Consider the following 18,508-nt stretch of genomic DNA (forward strand, 5'->3'; position numbering starts at 1 on the left):
ATTTCAAATTGCCAGAAGTCGTAGCCACCCGGGATCCAGTAAATGGGATATGAAAACCGAAATTAAACCCAGCCCATAAGTAAGCTGCAGCTGATCTGTTGGGATAAAGATCTAATAGAGGGTGTAAAGCCTCCTTCCGGATGGGAGAGGGAGCAAGGGCCAGCCCCAGGGTATCCCAGCTACTTCCCGCCGTCTGCAAGCTGAGAGGCGGCACTGATGGAGCTGGCAGAACCTCCCTCCCTTCAGGCACCCGCATTGGAGGGCCAGCCCCCTCGAAAGGGCTGATTAGAACCTCCTCGAGAGCAGGAGGATCGAGGATGAGCCCCATAGCAATGTTCACACGAGTGCTCAAATTTGCAACGAGTGCATTGGCACTTGCCCTGATTAAACTCCCAAGTACATCCAAGTAGAGAGAGTAACGGATCAATTAAGCCAGAAAAAACAGTATAACCGTCACCAACTAACTAAGATCTCACTGAAAACACTTGGCAAAATTACAAAATTTTACTAGTGCAAAATATGAACTCTAAGTGGACAATAAAGCAAGGACTGCTTCTGGTAGAACGTGTATAACACCCACACCAAGAAGGAAGGGGGAAAAAACGTCCTAACCAACACTCAATGTCCACGGAGTAAGTACAGTTATAGTAAGGCTGAAAAGCCTATACAAAAATTCATCACAATACGTTTCAAAATAAGAATTCGGTATATACCTCAAGAGTGGAAATTAACATTCAATGAAGAACTAATACACTTATCACAGAACTACACATACATGTCGCCAGATTCACTGGTCAATAAGAAATAAATTCATAAGCTGTAATGTAAACATTCAAATTGTAACCGCAACGGGTTAGCTAGCAAGAGGTCCCGTTTCCGGTTTCCCCTTCTTCAAAGCAGTTACAAACACAGCAAGTCAGAACAGTTCATAGTCCATATATAGCATAGTCACGGCTCGCTCACTGGCGTCCTTGCTTTATTGTCCACTTAGAGTTCATATTTTGCACTAGTAAAATTTTGTATTTTTGCATATAATTTTGCCAAGTGTTTTCAGTGAGATCTTAGTTAGTTGGTGACGGTTATACTGTTTTTTCTGGCTGATTAAACTCCCAGCAGACAGATCTCCTGTCTCTCCTCAAGCCCCTGCCGGGAAGAGTCGGCCTTGCCATGCATTCTAGGCCCAACCAACCATAGCCACAACTTTTGGTTGCTCAAATCCCATCTCCTCCAGGCGTTATGCGAAGCCCTCTTACGGAAGGCTTCATCATAATCTATTGCCGCCCCGTCCCTGGCAACGGCCCTGGCTCTCAACACATTGGACACGTGGTTAGACAAGTGCCACCCCCTTTCTGCATATGCCAGCTGGACGACCCCCATGAGGACCATGAAGCCCTCCATCCAATTGGCAAAGGTCCTGTCCACCTCCCCCGTCTTGTCCTTCCCCTTGCGTTTCCTGGAAGGAGGATGGGAGAGACCCTCCTCCTCCTGTGGATGTACAAGGGAAAAAACATCCACGTAATAGCCATCCAAGATGCTGCAAGATGCTCCTTCTGAGACAAATGGGCTCCCGGAGGGTCCTCCTCCTCCCCACGGGGCCCCTTATTGCATGCTCCTTCCAAACCCTGATCCTCGCCCCAAACTGACCCGGGGCCTGTGGTCCTAGACCCCTTAGTGGAACGCCTGCGGGCAGCCCAAGAAAGGATAATGGGAACATGAGAAGCCACCCTCCAATAATCCCCATCCGAGTCCCTGCCGCCCTCCTCTGACGAAGACTCACTCGTGGAGGTGGTCATGTCCGTGTCGTCCTCGCGCCGCGATGCCCTGCGGGTTTTCCTCGCCTTCTTCCTCTTTTTTGGCGCTGGGCACCTCCCAGCATCTGGGCTGGAGGATCCTCCACTAGATGGTGAAGGAGCCCACCGGCCGCCCCTGGAAGGGCCTCTCCCAGCCAGATGCAGGCCCGCATCCGAACCTGGAGAGTCCTCAGCCTCAATGGCCAAGGAACCCCCCCACTCTGAAGAGCTGGGAGCCTCCATCATATTTACCCTCTCTTGCAGCTGCTGAAGGGCCTTGGAAATGCCCCTCAGGGAAGAGCTCCTATGTGACGAGGTGCGCTGCCTTGGCGACCGAGCAGGAGCAGCTTTCCGCCCTGTTCGGGTAGCTGCAGAGTCCACCCGGCCCCATGCGATGGTATCTGCGAGCGCATAAGTGCTCCTGAAGCAAGCCTAGTGGCTGGTCTGTCCCTGCTAACAGAAGGGCTGCCATGCCCGGCTGCCCCAGGAACTCGAACTGCATTAGCCCTCCGAGGTGTATTGGTCCTACCCCTGCCTGGGGCTTGTGCCACAGCACGTCTAGACCCCACGGGCTGCACCTGATCCTGTGCCCTGTCCCTTGAAGAGGTTGGCGTAGCCCTACGGCTCCGTGAGGCGCCACCCCCATGCCGGGGCTGTCCTTTGCCCGCAACCTTGGCCTTATTACGGGGAAGGCCCCTGCCCTTCAGGGCCATTGCTGCCTTCTTAAGAGGCATGCTACCAACTCTGCTCTGCCTATAAGGCAAGCAGGGGCTAGGGCCTTATGTACAGCCCTCAACCAATGTGCAAGGACTTATGCTCTGCCTGTAAGGCAGGCGGGTGCTAGGGCCTTATGCACGGCCCTCACCCAACGTACAAAAACTGATGCTCTGCCTGTAAGGCAGGCAGGGGCTAGGGCCTTATGTACGGCCCTCCCCCAATGTACAAAGGCTAGTGCCCAGGGACAAATGGGAGCAGATGGGCCCACCCTCAACGCAGGGCCTGTGCCTGAAAATGTGGCTGGGCATTAACTTGGCTTAGGCCCTTATAAGGTGGCTTGGGCCCGACAACCTGGCCTTCCGTGGGCGAGGCCTCCGGCCTAAGCACCCGGCGCAAGGCAGAAAGCGCCGCGTCTAGCCCTCAAGCTCCGCCCACCCCACTCAAGTCCAGTCGTCCTGCACTGCCCGCACGTTAGTCTGGGCCCCAAATGGCCCTCCCCACCGACCCGAGGACACAAGGCTGCCCCACTCACCCGCGCACTCACACTGCCCCGATCGAGGGAAGAATCGTCCCCCAAGGCCCTCTCCAGGCCGCTGCAGCGAGGCGCGGGCCGAGTCTGCCGGCCGCCGCAGTCCCACCCAAGCCAGAAGTCCGGAGCTGCGGATCGGTGCGACTGCTCCGTTCGCAGCTCCAGAGCCGACTGCAGGGCTCTCACTCCGGCCCCAGCTTTATGAGACAGAGGAGGACCTGAGGGAAAACTTCTTCCCTCAGTTCCAGCAACTGCCTCCATTCAAATACCCAGCCAGCCAATAGCCTGGCTGGCTGGGAAATGCCTTCGCGCGGCTCACTTGGAGCTGTGCACATCGGAGCTGGGGCCGGAAGGGAAAGGAGCCGACTCTGCTCTTCCCACCCCCTGCCAGTGAGCCCCGCAAACGCCGGCCCCAGTAAGAACGGGGCCGGGAGCTTCTCAGGCTTTGACCGGGACTCACAATCAAAACATCTTGCCTACAAAATAAGCAGTTAGCAACAACGCAACAGAAATCAGGGTTTACTCTGCATATACTCAGAGGCATATTACTCTAACAAGAAACATTTAATACATGGCAGATATGCGGGAGGCCTATGTAACAATTTGCTATGCTAGTAGTAACATGTCCTTTGATACAATGACTCTTCTACTAGCGCAAGAGGTTATTTTACTAGTGGAACAGTCTCTTGTGTAAGCAGAAGACTTCCTGCACCAGACAAAAGCACAGCATTAGCAGTATTTGTATTTTTTTTATTATGTGCTTTTTATGACATTTTAAACTGCCTCAGTCTATTGTGACACAGAAATCAATTCATTAAGTAATTAATCTTTCTTGTGTACATTACCAAAACCAAGCAATACAAATTAAAACTGAGATGAAATTTTGGCATTACTGGTATTTTTCAATTTCTGTTTGAAATACCAGTGATATTTGCTGAAGGTCAAAGGTCTTAATTGTAACATGTACTCTTCTGCTTAGGGGGAGATAGGATTCTTTTACTTAACTTTCCCCTTTATATAGGTCTAAGAACATTTAAAAAAAAATTAAATTACTCATGGTCTCAATTCTGGTTCACTCATTAACCATAGAGAATTCTGAGAGCATCACCTCTCTGATCTTTTCTTCAGACTTGGTTTTCAGAGAGCTGTGTTTCTACTAATAATAGTTTACACTCAGCCATCTTACAGACAGTCTATATGCCAAATGAGTCATCATCACTCATCAGAAATAATAAATACAGCAAACTTATTCAAGCTTTGAAACAAAACATTTACCATGTTATAAAGTCCTTACATGGGCCTCAGTCTTGAAATATTTCATATTAACAAATGAAATTAACATGAAAGATTTCATATGTTAATATGAAATATGTCATATTAACATATGAAATGTTATATTTATATGAAATATATCATATTCTTCAAATAGCATCAGTTTATTCCGTAAAGTGAACACAATAATGAAAACACTAACAACTTCTTTACCTATAAGTGCAATTTTAAGGCTTATCCAAAATAAGCCTTAAAATTGTGTTTATATCTATATGAATGTGTATGTGCACACAAACATACACACAGGCAAAGACCGGCATATATTGCATGATGCAGCAAAGAATGATCTGTACAGGGAAGGAGGTAGATCTTCACAACACAGACAAAAGCCTACATTGGGAAGATCAATTCCTATGAATTATGTATGCGCAGGAGATTCTCTATAGTGGGGGAAGGGGGGAAGCCACTACAGATATCCATTTTTCCTTCCTGTTGATGAACAGGGTGGGGAAGCAGGAAGGGGCTCCATGAGCACTGATGAACATGGGGATTTTTGGACAGTGTATGTTCAATGGAGCTATTCAATGGATCAGTGTTAAACACACATGCTAGTGTTTTTATGGAGTACAGCTGATGAAGAGGGGAATAAAGGCCAAAGGCCCCTGACATATTGAGCTGTCATGTCTGGTTTTGGCTGACATACAAAGGCATTGTTCAGTCAAACAAGAGATGTATGATTTCTGAGATGACCCCTTATTAACATCGTCTATCTTAGCTGTAAAGCCAAGATAGAAAAAAAATCATACAACACTTTAGCTAAATAAAAAGAGTACTGAATCTAACACACTCTGTGTGTGTACTGTTCACATGAACACTCTTATGTTATGTATGTATGTAGCTTTCTTTGCCCAGGGAATAAGACTGAATGCTGAACAAGTGGAGCTTTCCCCATGCATCCCAGATACCTGTTTGCTATGTCCAAAAGATAAAACTGTTTTGAACTACTCCTGATGATGGGCTATCTATAAACAAACTGGATTTTTTTCTTCCTTCAGGCAGTTAGAGAGCTTTCTATCCTTTGTGTCTTTCTGAAGGGGGGGGGGGCTTTATGTGGAAGACACACAAATGTACCCCCTCCCCCGGATTCCTTCCCTAAGAGCACTACTTCGTTTCTCTCAATTCCATCCCTCCTTTGTCATGTCTGGTCAGTTTTCTGCCAAGAATAAATTTTTCTGGAGGGAAAACCTAGCCAGTAAACTTGTGAGACAAATGTTCTCCTTGGGCTATATTATTAATAAGAACAAAATGGAAAATAAATCTTGATTTACGACTTGTGCTAAATACCAACATAATGCTAAACTATGATGCAGTGTCAGGAAATACATATATTGTAGTAGATATAAATGTAGGCTGTAACTTAACAAAAGATTTATGTTAAAACTGACTGCATACTATACTTAGTTTTGGGGTTCACAAACCGCACTACACTGGGCTTCTGCAATTTTAAAATAATGGGTTGAGTCTGTCTTCATGATACTCAGTGTGGTGCTTGCTGATGTATTTCCTGGCACCTTCTTGTAGCCTCACTTCCTGACCCCTCCCACACTCCTTCCTTATCCCCTTCAAGGGTTTTTTCTCTTTGATCTGCTAGGCATTGTTCACACAAATGAATGTCTGTCTTCTATTGCCTTGCCCCGTTCTTTTCCTCCTTTCAATTTTTTCCTCTTTTTCTGTCCCTCCTTCTCTCTTGGGCCTCTCATGGACCAACACACTCTTGCTCTTACACATCAGCTTATACAAAAAGCCTTGTGCCTCTGGCCACAGGTTGAAATGCTTGTTACACAGTGGGAATCAGAACCCCAGAGCAGATAGCATTCAGCTGGGAGACATGTCACATGTTCCCACGATTGCCCTTCAGTTTATTAATTTTTTTTTTACATGGCTTTCCAGAATGAATTTCCACTCAAATAGAAAGTCATTCATTCTCTCTGTCTTTCTCTCTGAGTGATTCTGCACACGTTGGATAATGCACTTCCAATCCTCTTTATAGATCATTTGGAATGGATTTTTTTGTGCGCGGAACAAAAAGTCCACCTCAAATGATTGATAAAGTGCATTGAAAGTGCATTATCCAACGTGTGCTGACTCAGCTTCTCTCACACACGTAAGTCTTCCTGAGCATACATGGTTAACAACAGATAGTAGTTTAGACTGTGCCACCTGCTGGGGAATTTCTAGTATTTGTCACATAGGCTAGTAGGTATGATTAAGAAGACAGATTAAGTAAGTCTTTGGGTTGGATGTTGCAGTCTGTGAGTACGAGCATCAGAGATCTTCTCATGCCACCAACCTTGGCAAAGTTAACTATTAAGGTAAGCGGATCCACAATGATAACCATGCAGTTTGTGGGATCCATCACTTTGAGTGGTTTGCAGGTCTTGAAAATTACAAAACCATCCATATGGATATGCCCTTTGTAAAGCCTCTTGGGAGCCTCTTCTGCCACAGTTGTGCATGTGTGATTATTTTTAATACGAGACAGAAAGTAAGATCCATTTAAAATGAAAGCTATATTCTAGCCAATGCAGATATGACAAATGTATCGCAAACTGATTGTACCAGTAAATCAATATGTGTGCTTCAGAGGTGAAAATGTGTTCTTGTATATTCATATTAAGAAAACACTTTTAAAGATATATTTTGAGTTCTAATATAGACTGTTTTCACACACTCTTAAAGGGACGGTACACTCACCAAATGCTGGCAGCTTTTCCCCAGGAACCTGGACAGCTCTGTTTGCAAAATGGTTACAGACCATTTGGCTTCCCTTTTTTTTTTTGGTGCCTTTTCTGGGAATGCACTTTCCAGAAAAGTGCACTGAAAAAAGGGAAGCCAAACAGCTGACAGCCATTTTGCAAACAGAGTTGTCTGGATTCCTGGGGAAAATGCCATCTGCATTCAGTAAGAGCATGTGGAAACGGCCATCATATAAAACTGAATACTGTAGCATGAAAACCATAATACTAGCAAATTACAAATAAACTGGTTTTGCTTCTGCTTGTTAGAGACAGTGGAATGTATCCTACCACTACACTCAATAAAGTTTGAAGTCATTCTCCAGCCTAAGGAAACGTCCTCCATCTTTCTTTGGTAGGAGAGTCCCTTGTGTTGAAGGAATGATTTAGACTCTACTGAACAGATTAGTATGACATGTGTCAATAATTCTTTCCTTAGAGTGCTTCACTATCATTGAAGGCCTTCTGTACAAGAATATGTTAATTGTTCAAAAACACAACTAGGTAAGTATAGCATAATTCTCTTATTAATACAACTTTACTGTAGGAATAATTTATTTATTGGGATGCATTATGCTTAGCAGTGACTGATTAACGAACTGCAATTTATAAAACAGTTATCTAAAATGGGTTATAAAATGTATATGTATGTGTGTGTGCATGAGCATATATGTGCATAAACATCTTTGTCCCCAAAGGAGTAAATTTGTATTTGTAAATTTGTATTTGTAAATCCAGAAACAAGAAAAAAAGCCATTCAATACCTTTTATTATGACACAAAGCAGTATGCAAGCTTGGGTAAAAATAAAAGGAGAAGGAAATAATACTGATATTATGGTAGAAGTCTGCTATAGACCGCCAAGTCAAGCAGAGGGCTTGGACGATATACTCTTAGACTAGATTACAAAATTTTCAGAGACAAGACATAGTGGTCATGGGAGATTTTAGCAAGTCCCAAGGTAATGCCAATCGCCACTTTAGGGTCAGGAAGGAATTTTCCTCCAGGCCAGATAAGAGGGTTTTTGTCTTCCTTTGGGCACAGAGCAGGGATCACTGGGAGTGGTGTGTGTGTGTGAGAGGGATAGCTGTGAATTTCCTGCATTGTTCAGGAGGATTAAACTATATGACCCTTGGGGTCCCTTCCAGGTCTATGTTTCCATGTTTTCTTTCAAGTTCTCCAGAGCTCTTCTTCAGGCTGATTGTTATATAAATTAAAAAGTAGGGGAAAGAAAGATTAAATCTACAAATACCTTTGTGATATGAATACAAGAAGTGGCCTTATAGTGAATCAGGCCACTGGTCCATCAGAGTCAATACTATCTACTCAGACTGGCAGCAGCTCTTTTATATCACCTGCTACCTGGTCTTTTCCACTGGAGGTGCCAGTGGAAGTTCCACCCTGCTTCCCAGCATGATCCTTTCACTGATGCTCAGCTGACTGGCAGACTGGGGTGGGAACACGTTTTTATGCTGTGTCCCCAAACCTCTGTTAAACAGGATCTTGGGGTGGTTCTTCAGTAGCCCCCTCTACCTCCAGGGTATTTATTCTGTGCCCCCCATGCAGGGATTGCACCCCTGTTTCCAGTACTGCCCCAGAGGAATCAGTTACCCAAGGTTTCCATTCAGTAGAATGTAGCAAATGGTCAGGGCGTAGTAGGTTAGGAATCAGGCAGTACTCTTAAGTAAACAACATTATATCTAGAAGGCACATACTCCAGTGTAGGATACTTGATAGTCTACCTTGCAGTCTAATAAAATAAAAGAAACGTGAAAAGGTTACTAAGAAAGACTTACAAGTTCTGTCCATTGTGCTCCCAGGCAGGAGCCAATGGGTGGGTGCACAGATTCACACGCAAGTCTTGCACATACAATCACATACACACAAAGACACATATGCAAAGGGTCAGTCACTTTTTCAGGGTTTCCCCCATCTGCACCAAAGAGATGTTAACCAATCCAAGGTTGGGGTTCTGGAACCCAAAGCCCACTAGAACCACTTGTCCAATAGTGAGGTGTTAGCACAATAAAAGGATGACATTGTTTTTCCTTTGGGTTGTAAAGGTAAGATATTCAGGATGTTACAGCTGGTTCCCAGCCTGGAAGACACGAATAGGCTGCTGTATCACAGTAAAATGTCACCTGTCTCCCCATCTGACCCCCTGCTCCTCATTCCATGACAATCCTAAGTGGTTGCATAATGTTTTTCTGTCATGTACCCATAACTGGCCTCCACATACTTACTATGCTTTTGAATAATTGTCTTTATTAGTACTGGTGGTTGATGATGTTGAATCAGGAAAGTACAAGTTGTCTTCTTTGATTTTCTCCACTTTTTAAAAAAGAGTTCATCATATAAAGGGTCATTGGAAAGATTTAACTGCTGAACCTCTCCTCCCCTAAATTAAGAAATTAGATTCTGGCATATCAGAAGTAGTGTGTATGTAGTATGGCAAAAGGGGTTAAATGAGGAATATGTATATATGCTTACTTTGGACTTTAATATGTAAACTGGGGGGGGGGGCTCTTTTTATTTTGCAGAGATGTGGTGTGCATGTGCATATGTACAAACATGTGCGCACTTACACTTAGTACAGCAACTGAAAGTACACTTAGTACTGAAAATAAAGCCAAATGCACTTGAGTAGAAAATGTGTGTGATTAATTTTAAGTCGCACACAATGGAAGCTTGATTTAACCTTCCATCTACCTATCTAGTTCTAATACAATGAATCTGGAAGTGGTAATGAAGCACAGCTGCAATGCGTGGAACGATAGGTAGAACTAAAGTCTGTACTCCATAGCAACAGAACAAGTTAGTAACTAGGGCTGGAGCAACAGCAACAATGAAATATTACAAAGGCAGGCATGGTCATCTGTATTGCAGCACTTTAGCATCAATCACCTCTTTGTCTGGATTGCAATTTGTTCCAACACCATGAGCAGACCCCATCCACTTAAAAGAAAAGTTTGTTTTTAGAACATTTGAAATGGGATCAAAACTGTTCTGTGCATGCATTATCACACTGTTTCTCCAAATGTCTAAATATGAATATTGATCATATTTTTGTCTATTTCTCAGTATCCCTGTTTAGTGATTATTTACACAAAAAGAAAGCCTGCAGGTCTTACATGCCACATCATGTTGTTTTTTGACACTGTTGTCAAAATGGCAATACTGTTTAAGCAAATGTTAAAACACGGAAAGAAAAAAAGGACAAAAAAGCATCTATGTAACCAAATAAACTTCTGATATTTCCTTTTTTCCTTTAAAAGTACAAGTAAGGTCACTTTTAGCCTTGGAATGGATGCATGTTCTGCCTGTGATGAGCTTGCTAGCCACTACACAGCACTGGAAGTCCTCTGCTAAGGAATCTAAATTTGAAGAAAGCAGTAGTTACAAGAAGAATCTGTTAGTACGTAAGCTTTCCTTTTTATGGCAATTAGTGAAAACTTGTGTGACTCTGGAGGAGGGAGCTTGTGCTTGTCTGTCCCCGTGAGATGCTGAGGATCGAGTGGCTTTCAAGCAGCATGGCGGGGGGTGGGAGAGGGAAAGGGCCAAGGGCTCTGCTGTTTAGATCATACGATTGCATTGATGGATCGGGGAGTCTGTAATGCCATCTCCACACTAGGCTGAGGTACGCTTTCTAGTTCCACCATTGTCCAAATGGAGTGCCATTTCTTCAGATATGGAAGTGTTCAAGTCAACATCATGGAGTCTGTTTCTCCTCCGACTATTGTTGGAGCTGCTGCTCATATGTGTGGGCAAGCCCAGAGTGCTTGAGCGAACACTTATACTAGCCATTGCCCCACTAAGACCATGGAGAGCAATAGCTTCTCGGAAGGGCTGCAAGTCTGCCTCTATAGAAGAGCTTTGTTTCTGCTGATGTTGCTTGGTTAGGAGATACTATAGTCAGACTTGGGGGAGCTCTAGAATTTTGTGGTGGGGGAGCTTTCCCACACAGGAAGCTGATTAAGTCTTCTCAGTGAATAGTTGTTCTGTGTTTTTTAACCCAAGCCAACACATCCTTATTGCGATGCTGGTAGCCAATATGGATCCTTACATCAAAACTCTACTGATGGGGGACTTCTGGTTTGGGATCATGGTGGTCTGACGCAGCTCAGAGAGCAGAGCTGTCCAAGCCGTGGTTTGTAAGGGCTAGGGGGGTGCTAGATTGCCCGTGGCCCCCTGTTCTCAGGCGGAGAACAGGTGTGAATGCTCAAGATCCAGAGGGTGCGTTGATCTCGGCTGTGGGGGGAGATCTGCGCAATGATCGCCCACCCAGCCTTGAGGTCCCACTCTATGAAGGATGGCAAAGATCTCTGCAGCGGCTTTGGAGTCATTGAATTGACATAAGATCACCGTACCCAAGCTTCAGCAACTAATTTGGACTAATTTGGAATATTTTGAGCATTGAAACAGCGATTACAACCCGCAAATAGAACTGTTAAGGTAAAGATTGCTATCTCTCTTTCTGAGAAGAAATTTGATAAGAGGAACTGAATTAATTTGGAAGATAAAGATCGCTAAGTTTTAAAGACTTATTGGCTATGCTCCGGTAAAGTGACTGAGTTAAAAAGAATTTATTTAGAAGAATTAGAGCGGAAAAGTAATTATTGTTTACATACCTGTGGTCTAAGAGAGATAGTGAACTGTGGGAAACTTGAAGAAATGCGAGAACAGCTGTGTGGCTGTGATGGAGCAGGAAGTGCATCAAAGTAATAGAGTAACGAGCTGGAAGCAGCGGTTAAAGGAAACCCGGAAAAGGAAGTGCGCCATTTTGGAAAAGGGAAAGGGCAAGACCTCAACTTAAGCAGAAGTGGGACATCTTGGGGAAGGATAAGGGCAGAAGCTTCGAGTTAAAATCATAGAGAAAAGACGCCCACCATTTTGGACACCGGAATTTTTTAATTGGAGAAGAATTCATTTTAAATAAAGGACTTAACTTTGAAAACAATAAATTATTTTTGCCACGGAGTTGTGGAAGAGAGCGGACTCATGGGAGCGAGGTAAAGCTAGCCCCACGATGTCGAAGAAGGAGTGGCAGTCGGCGTTGGAGAGCCTGGACAAGAAGGTGGCGGATGGAAATAAAGAGATTAAGGATATGATAAGGGATATGGCGAAAGACTTTAAAGAGACATTTAAATCGGAGATGGCAGAAGTAACCAAGAGTATTGATGAGGTCAAGAAGGAGTTACAAATGACGCAGTTGAAAGTGAAAGTAATGGAAGATGAAGTTGATAAATTGTCTGCTTCTTTTAAGATAGAAACCAAGGGTTTACAAGGAAGAATGGCCATGATGGAATGTAAATACATGGAAAGACAACTTAGATTTTGTGGAGTCCCAGAAGTAGAGGGAAAATCAGCCCAAGAGCAGATATCAGAAATACTTGCAGAATTTTTGGACAAGGAAGTGGAAGAAATTGCGGCTCTTCTGGATGTGGCGTACAGAATTAATTCAAAATATGCAGCTCAAAAAAATCTACCAAGAGATATGATAGTGCAATTCATAACAAAAAGAACAAGAAAAGACATTGTGAGTAAGCAGTTTCAAAACCCTTTGGAAATTGCTGGAAAAAGAGTGCGAATAATGAAAGAGCTACCTAGGGGAGTTTTGTTGGAAAGGAAGAAATATAGAGAATTGGTTCAAATGTTGAAGGATTTGAATATTAGATACAGATGAGAGATATCAGAGGGTTTGAGTTTCGAATTTCAAACAGTCAAGAAAACGATCAGGTCCAGTCATGAGATGGAGAGGTTTTTTTATGGACAATGAAAAAGACTTACCTAAAAGATCCAGAATTTGATTATGGAATGCAAAATCATATCTTGGAATGTAAACGGACTGAACTCACCTTCTAAATGTAAAATTATCTTCCATTGGCTATCCAAACAGCATTGTAATATAATTTGTTTACAGGAGACCCATATTAAGAAACAGGATGTGAAATATTTAAAAAATGCTAAACTGGGAAGGGAATTTGCAGCTTCATCGAAGCAAAAAAAAGAGGAGTCGTTTTTATATTAAAGATGAACTGCAACCTAAAATGATATTTAAGGATGTGGAAGGCAGATATATAGCCGTGGAAATTATTTGGAATACGGAAAATATTTTGCTGATTGGGATTTATGCACCCAATGGTGCTAAGGATATTTTTTTAAAGCATCTACAGAAACAACTAGATGGATTAACTCACTCACAAATAATTTTGGCAGGTGACTTCAACAGAGTTACGGCTTTAGACGTTGATAAAAAAACAAAGGGTACACAAAAGAAAAGAGGACTATTGCCAAAATCCTTCTTTGAAATTAAAGATCAGGAGAATTTGGAGGATATTTGGAGAAGGAATAATCCTAAAGTAAAGCAGTATATGTACTTTTCGCCAAGACATTTGACATTATCAAGAATTGATATGATCTGGGCCTCTAAGGACTTGGTTGTATGGACAAAAGATGTGGAGATAATGCCAAAAGTAGGCTCAGATCATAATCCAATTATGTGGAAGTTTGGAAAATGCACCAAAAGACGAGGATGGAGAATAAATGAGGATTTGCTGCAGAAAAAGGGTAATTTAGAACTGTTACAAAAGGAGACCAAATTCTTTATACAGTATAATTTGAATAACACCGTTCCAACTCACAAAGTTTGGGATACTTACAAAGCAGTTATCAGAGGAGTATTGATGGATTGAAATGCAAGGGATAAAAAGAGAAAAGAGGAAAAAAAGAAAGAAATTGTGGAGAATATAAGAATTAAGGAGATGCAATTGAAGAAAAGACCAGGGAAAAAGAAATTATATCAAGAAATTAAAATCTTGCAAGAACAATTGAAAGCAATGGAGAATAAAGAGTTGGAATGGGAACTGAAGAAATTAAATCACAAGTCATTCGAAGGAGCAAATAAACCTGGGAAATATTTAGCGTGGCAGCTGAAAAAGAAAAAAGAAAAAAAGGTGATAGCTAAGAAAATGGAGTGACATTGATGGATCAATCAGCGATTAGTAGAGCATTTTTTAAATTTTATGCAAAACTATATCAAAGGAAAGAAGTAAATTTGGATGCTATTGAACAATATTTAGATAAAATTAAATTACCATTGATATCAGAAAAATGGAAGGAAAAGCTGAATGCAGAAATTACAGAGACAGAGATAAAAGAAGCTATTCAGTCGACTAAATTAGGCAAGGCACCAGGTCCAGATGGAATTACGGCTAAATTCTATAAATCATTGGCAAATGAATTGGTACCCTTTTTGAAGGTGTTAATGAATGAAATTTTAAGAGGACAAAAGGTTCCAGAATCTTGGAATGAGGCCATTATATCATTGATACCAAAGGAAGACCAGGATTTATGTAATGTTAAAAATTATCGACCTATTTCGTTGCTGAATAATGATTATAAAATTTTTGCAAAAATTTTGGCGGAGAGATTAAAGGAAGGGTTTGTGGAATTTATTGCAGAAGAACAAGCAGGTTTCCTTCCAAATAGACAAATCAAAGACAATTTGAGAACTGTTTTAAATGCGATATAATAGTATGACAAACGCTGTGAAAAAGAAGTTGGTTTTTTTTTTGTGGACGCAGAGAAAGCTTTTGATAATCTAAATTGGAGTTTTATGTTCGCCGCAATGGAAAAACTGCAAATGGGAAAAGATTTTATCCAAGCAGTAAGAGCGATTTACAAAGACCAATGTGCAGCAATTGTAGTCAACAACAATTTAACCAAAAAACTGGAAATCAGAAAGGGCACAAGGCAGGGTTGACCCTTATCTCCATTGTTGTTTATCTTGATTTTGGAAATGCTATTGATTCAGATTCGAGAGGATGATGCTATAAGAGGCATAAAGATTAAAGACTTTACCTACAAAGTTAGAGCTTTTGCGGATGATGTGATGGTTATTGTTGAGGATCCAATACAAAATATGCCAAAGTTGCTAGATAAAATAAAGGAATTCGGAGATCTGGCTGGTTTTAATGTCAACAAGAGAAAGTCAAAGATATTATGTAAGAATATGACCAAACAAAAGCAACAAGAATTGATGGAAATTACAAATTGTGAAGTAACGCATAAAGTAAAATATTTAGGAATTGAGCTGACAGCGAAGAATATTGACTTGTTCAAGAATAATTATGAAAAGCTATGGCAGCAAATTGACAGAGACTTGATTAAATGGATTAAATTAAATCTGTCATGGCTGGGAAGAATAGCGGCAGTCAAGATGAGTGTGTTACCACGGATTATGTTTTTATTACAAACAATTCCAATTATTAGAGGCAGTAAGCAATTCGAAAAGTGGCAGAGGAAGATTTCCGATTTTGTATAGGCAGGCAAGAAACCTTGAGTAAAAATGAAAGTTTTGTGTGATGCCAAAGAGAGAGGTGGACTGCAATTGCTGAATATCAGATTATATTATGAAGCAGTTTGTTTGGTTTGGCTTAAAGATTGGATGCCACTGGAGAATTGTAAGCTACTAACTTTGGAAGGCTATAAAAAATTGTTTGGATGGCATGCCTACTTGTGGCACGATAAATTGAAAGCTGATTCTATGTTTCTGCATCATTATGTTAGAAGAAGTCTCTTCACAATCTGGAAAAAATATAAAAGTCATTTGGGTGAGGGTATCCCCTCGTGGGTGGTACCATTCGAAACTATCGACCCGAGAGTTATTTATAATAGAGACCAATGTCTGTCCTATAAAAAGATTCTTATTCAGGAACAAAATATGATAAGAATTAAAACAGAAGAAGAGCTAGCTTTTTGTTATGGATGGTTTCAATATAGGCAGATAAAGGATTTATATAACTCGGATCATTCAAAAGATGGAATTAAATGGAAAGACTCAGAACTGGAAGAAGCTATACTACAAGAAAGTAAGAAGAAAATTTCAAAAATTTATAAAATTCTTTTGAAGTGGTACACAGAGGATGAAACTGTTAAAGTCCAGATGGTGAAGTGGGCTATAAATTGTCAAAGAGATATAACAATGGAGACATGGGAGTATTTGTGGAAAAATACATTGAAGATTTCGACTTGTACCAGCATTAAGGAAAACGTTTTTAAGATGATTTATAAGTGGTATTTGACGCCAAAGAAAATAGCTTATGGAAATGCCAAGATGTCTGATAAGTGCTGGAAATGTAAAAACCATGAAGGATCATTTTATCATATGTGGTGGACTTGTGAGGTTGCTAGGCAGTACTGGGGAGATATTTTAGAAGTGATAAATGAGATTTTGCAGATTTCAATAATAAAGAACCCAGAACTCCTGCTACTGAACTTAAATATGGAAGATGTTCCTATGCAACACAGAACACTGTTATTTTATATGACAACAGCGGCAAGAATACTATATGCGCAGAAATGGAAAGTGCAAGAAACATGATCTATTGGAGAGTGGATACAAAAGTTGCTGTACTTGGCAGAAATGGACAAAATGACAAGAAGGCTGAGAGACCAGAATTCTGAAGAATTTTTCAATGACTGGGGGAAACTGAGGGAGTATTTGGAGAAAAAGTGGGACGTGAAGGGGAAACTATGGCAATTTGAAAGTTATTAATTGGGGGAATTATTAGAGATAGGGATCTTTACCATTTAAAGTGAAGTTTTAATTATTGTTAAGTTTAAGTTTTGAATAGATTTGATTTTAATGGATATTATTTAGTTTATTAAGGAAATATGGGACAATAATATATAAAGGGAATAGATAAGTAAGTAATAGAATAAGATATGGGTTGGAAAGCTGTTGGAAGTCCGAGAAAAAGGAGGGAGGGAAAGGGTGGGGGAAAATTGATATTTAGGTTTTTAAGTAAAAACTTTATTTGTAATTTGTACTCACCTAATAAAAAACTTTTCAAAAAAACCCTCCACTGATGGGCATCCACACTTTCTTTGTAGAGGTTGGTGATGGCGGTGGCGGCATTCTGGAAGGGCACCCAGAGGGACAGGCCCAGCTGCTGGCAGACTCGGTCCTTGTAGAGCTGGGCCACGGCAGTGGCGGAGTTCTGGAAGAGGTGCCAGAGCTTCTGCTGCTTGTGCTCAGGTTGGGGCGGCAAGGCGGTGGCGGCAGCCTTGTCGTCGTCCTGCAGCTAGGGGTGGGAGGGCACCGTCATCCTACTCGGCCTTGGCCAGGCAATGCCGCTCCCACTTGCTGAACCAGTGCTCGGGCCCATGCAGCTTCTGGATCTCAGCCTCGCCCTCCTCCTTGGCCACCTTCTCCTCCATGGCTGCAGGCGCCTCTCCTCACCACTTGCCCCCTCACTGGCTGGCCAGCTGCCCGCCCAGCTACCTTCACGCGGCCACCTCCGATGGCGCCTCCATGAGCTGTCTTGGCCTCATTACAACCCGCTCGCTGGTGCGTCTGGCTAGTCCACTGCCTCCCAGCACACTGAGCCCAAGACACTGCCCAGAGCTCACCAAAAGGCCTCCACCGAATTTGCTGGGTGTAGGGAAAACCTGCCTCCCCTCGCATGCACGCAGCCACTGGACAAGGCTGTATTTTAGCCCCACTATTATTCAATCTCTTTATAAATGATCTGGCTCCCTTTCTGGAGGATATAGATGGCCATGCTCCAGGACTCGGGCCAATCCATGTTCCACTGCTTTTATACACAGATGATGCAGTTTTACTTTGTGTCTCCTCAATTGGTTTGAAAAGATTATTATCACCCTTTCATGATTTTTGCAAAATAAACAAACTGACCCTGAATTTTGAGAAATTGAAAATCATGGTTTTTGCAAAAACATGGAAATGTTTAAAATGAATTATAAGAGGTAACAGGATTGAGCAGGTCAAAAGTTTTTGTTACCTAGGAATCTATTTCAATTACAGAGCTAGTTGGGTTCCGCATAGGAGGGAATTGATAAAATCTGTGAACTGCAATGTACTTGCACTCACTTGCTTCTTTTTCACCAAGGGTAATCAATTTGTGCCCGCAGCTATCAGAGTATTCAACCACAAAATTAGTGCGTGACTGTTTTATGGTGTACCAATATGGATTATGGCTCTCAACAAAGAAGTAGAAAGAGTACAATCCACTTTCCTACGGAAAATATTGGGCCTTCCCATGTGTGTGTCTTATGCAGCCATCTGCCTTGAAACCAATCAAAGACTCCTTGAGACTAAAGCATGGATTAATATTATCGAATTTTGGTTACATCTACATTTTAAGAATAATGAGGATAGCCTCATTTTTACATGCTGATGGAGTCTCAGTCATCCATGTGGCTTAACAACATAGGGAAAAAATTAACTCAATAAGGATTAATATTGAAGATTTGTTTTCCCTCACAGAAAAATCAGCTTATGCACTGATCAGACAAAGACTCCTTGACATCGCGATTCAGAATCTCATGAGTCTTGTAATAGGCAGATGTTCACTCCTAGGTTTGGGGGTTTTATTCCATGGG

The 18,508-nt window shown here is 42.1% G+C and overlaps 1 pseudogene; it reads right to left on the reverse strand.

Annotated features, from left to right (window-relative positions):
* Window positions 1-10,675: 10,675 nt before the first annotated feature.
* On the reverse strand, window positions 10,676-17,323 carry LOC129334193 (HUWE1-associated protein modifying stress responses-like; annotated as a pseudogene).
* Between the last annotated feature and the right edge of the window lie 1,185 nt (window positions 17,324-18,508).

The sequence above is a fragment of the Eublepharis macularius genome, chromosome 8, assembly GCF_028583425.1.
Source record: "Eublepharis macularius isolate TG4126 chromosome 8, MPM_Emac_v1.0, whole genome shotgun sequence".
In the NCBI taxonomy this organism is placed as follows: domain Eukaryota; kingdom Metazoa; phylum Chordata; class Lepidosauria; order Squamata; family Eublepharidae; genus Eublepharis; species Eublepharis macularius.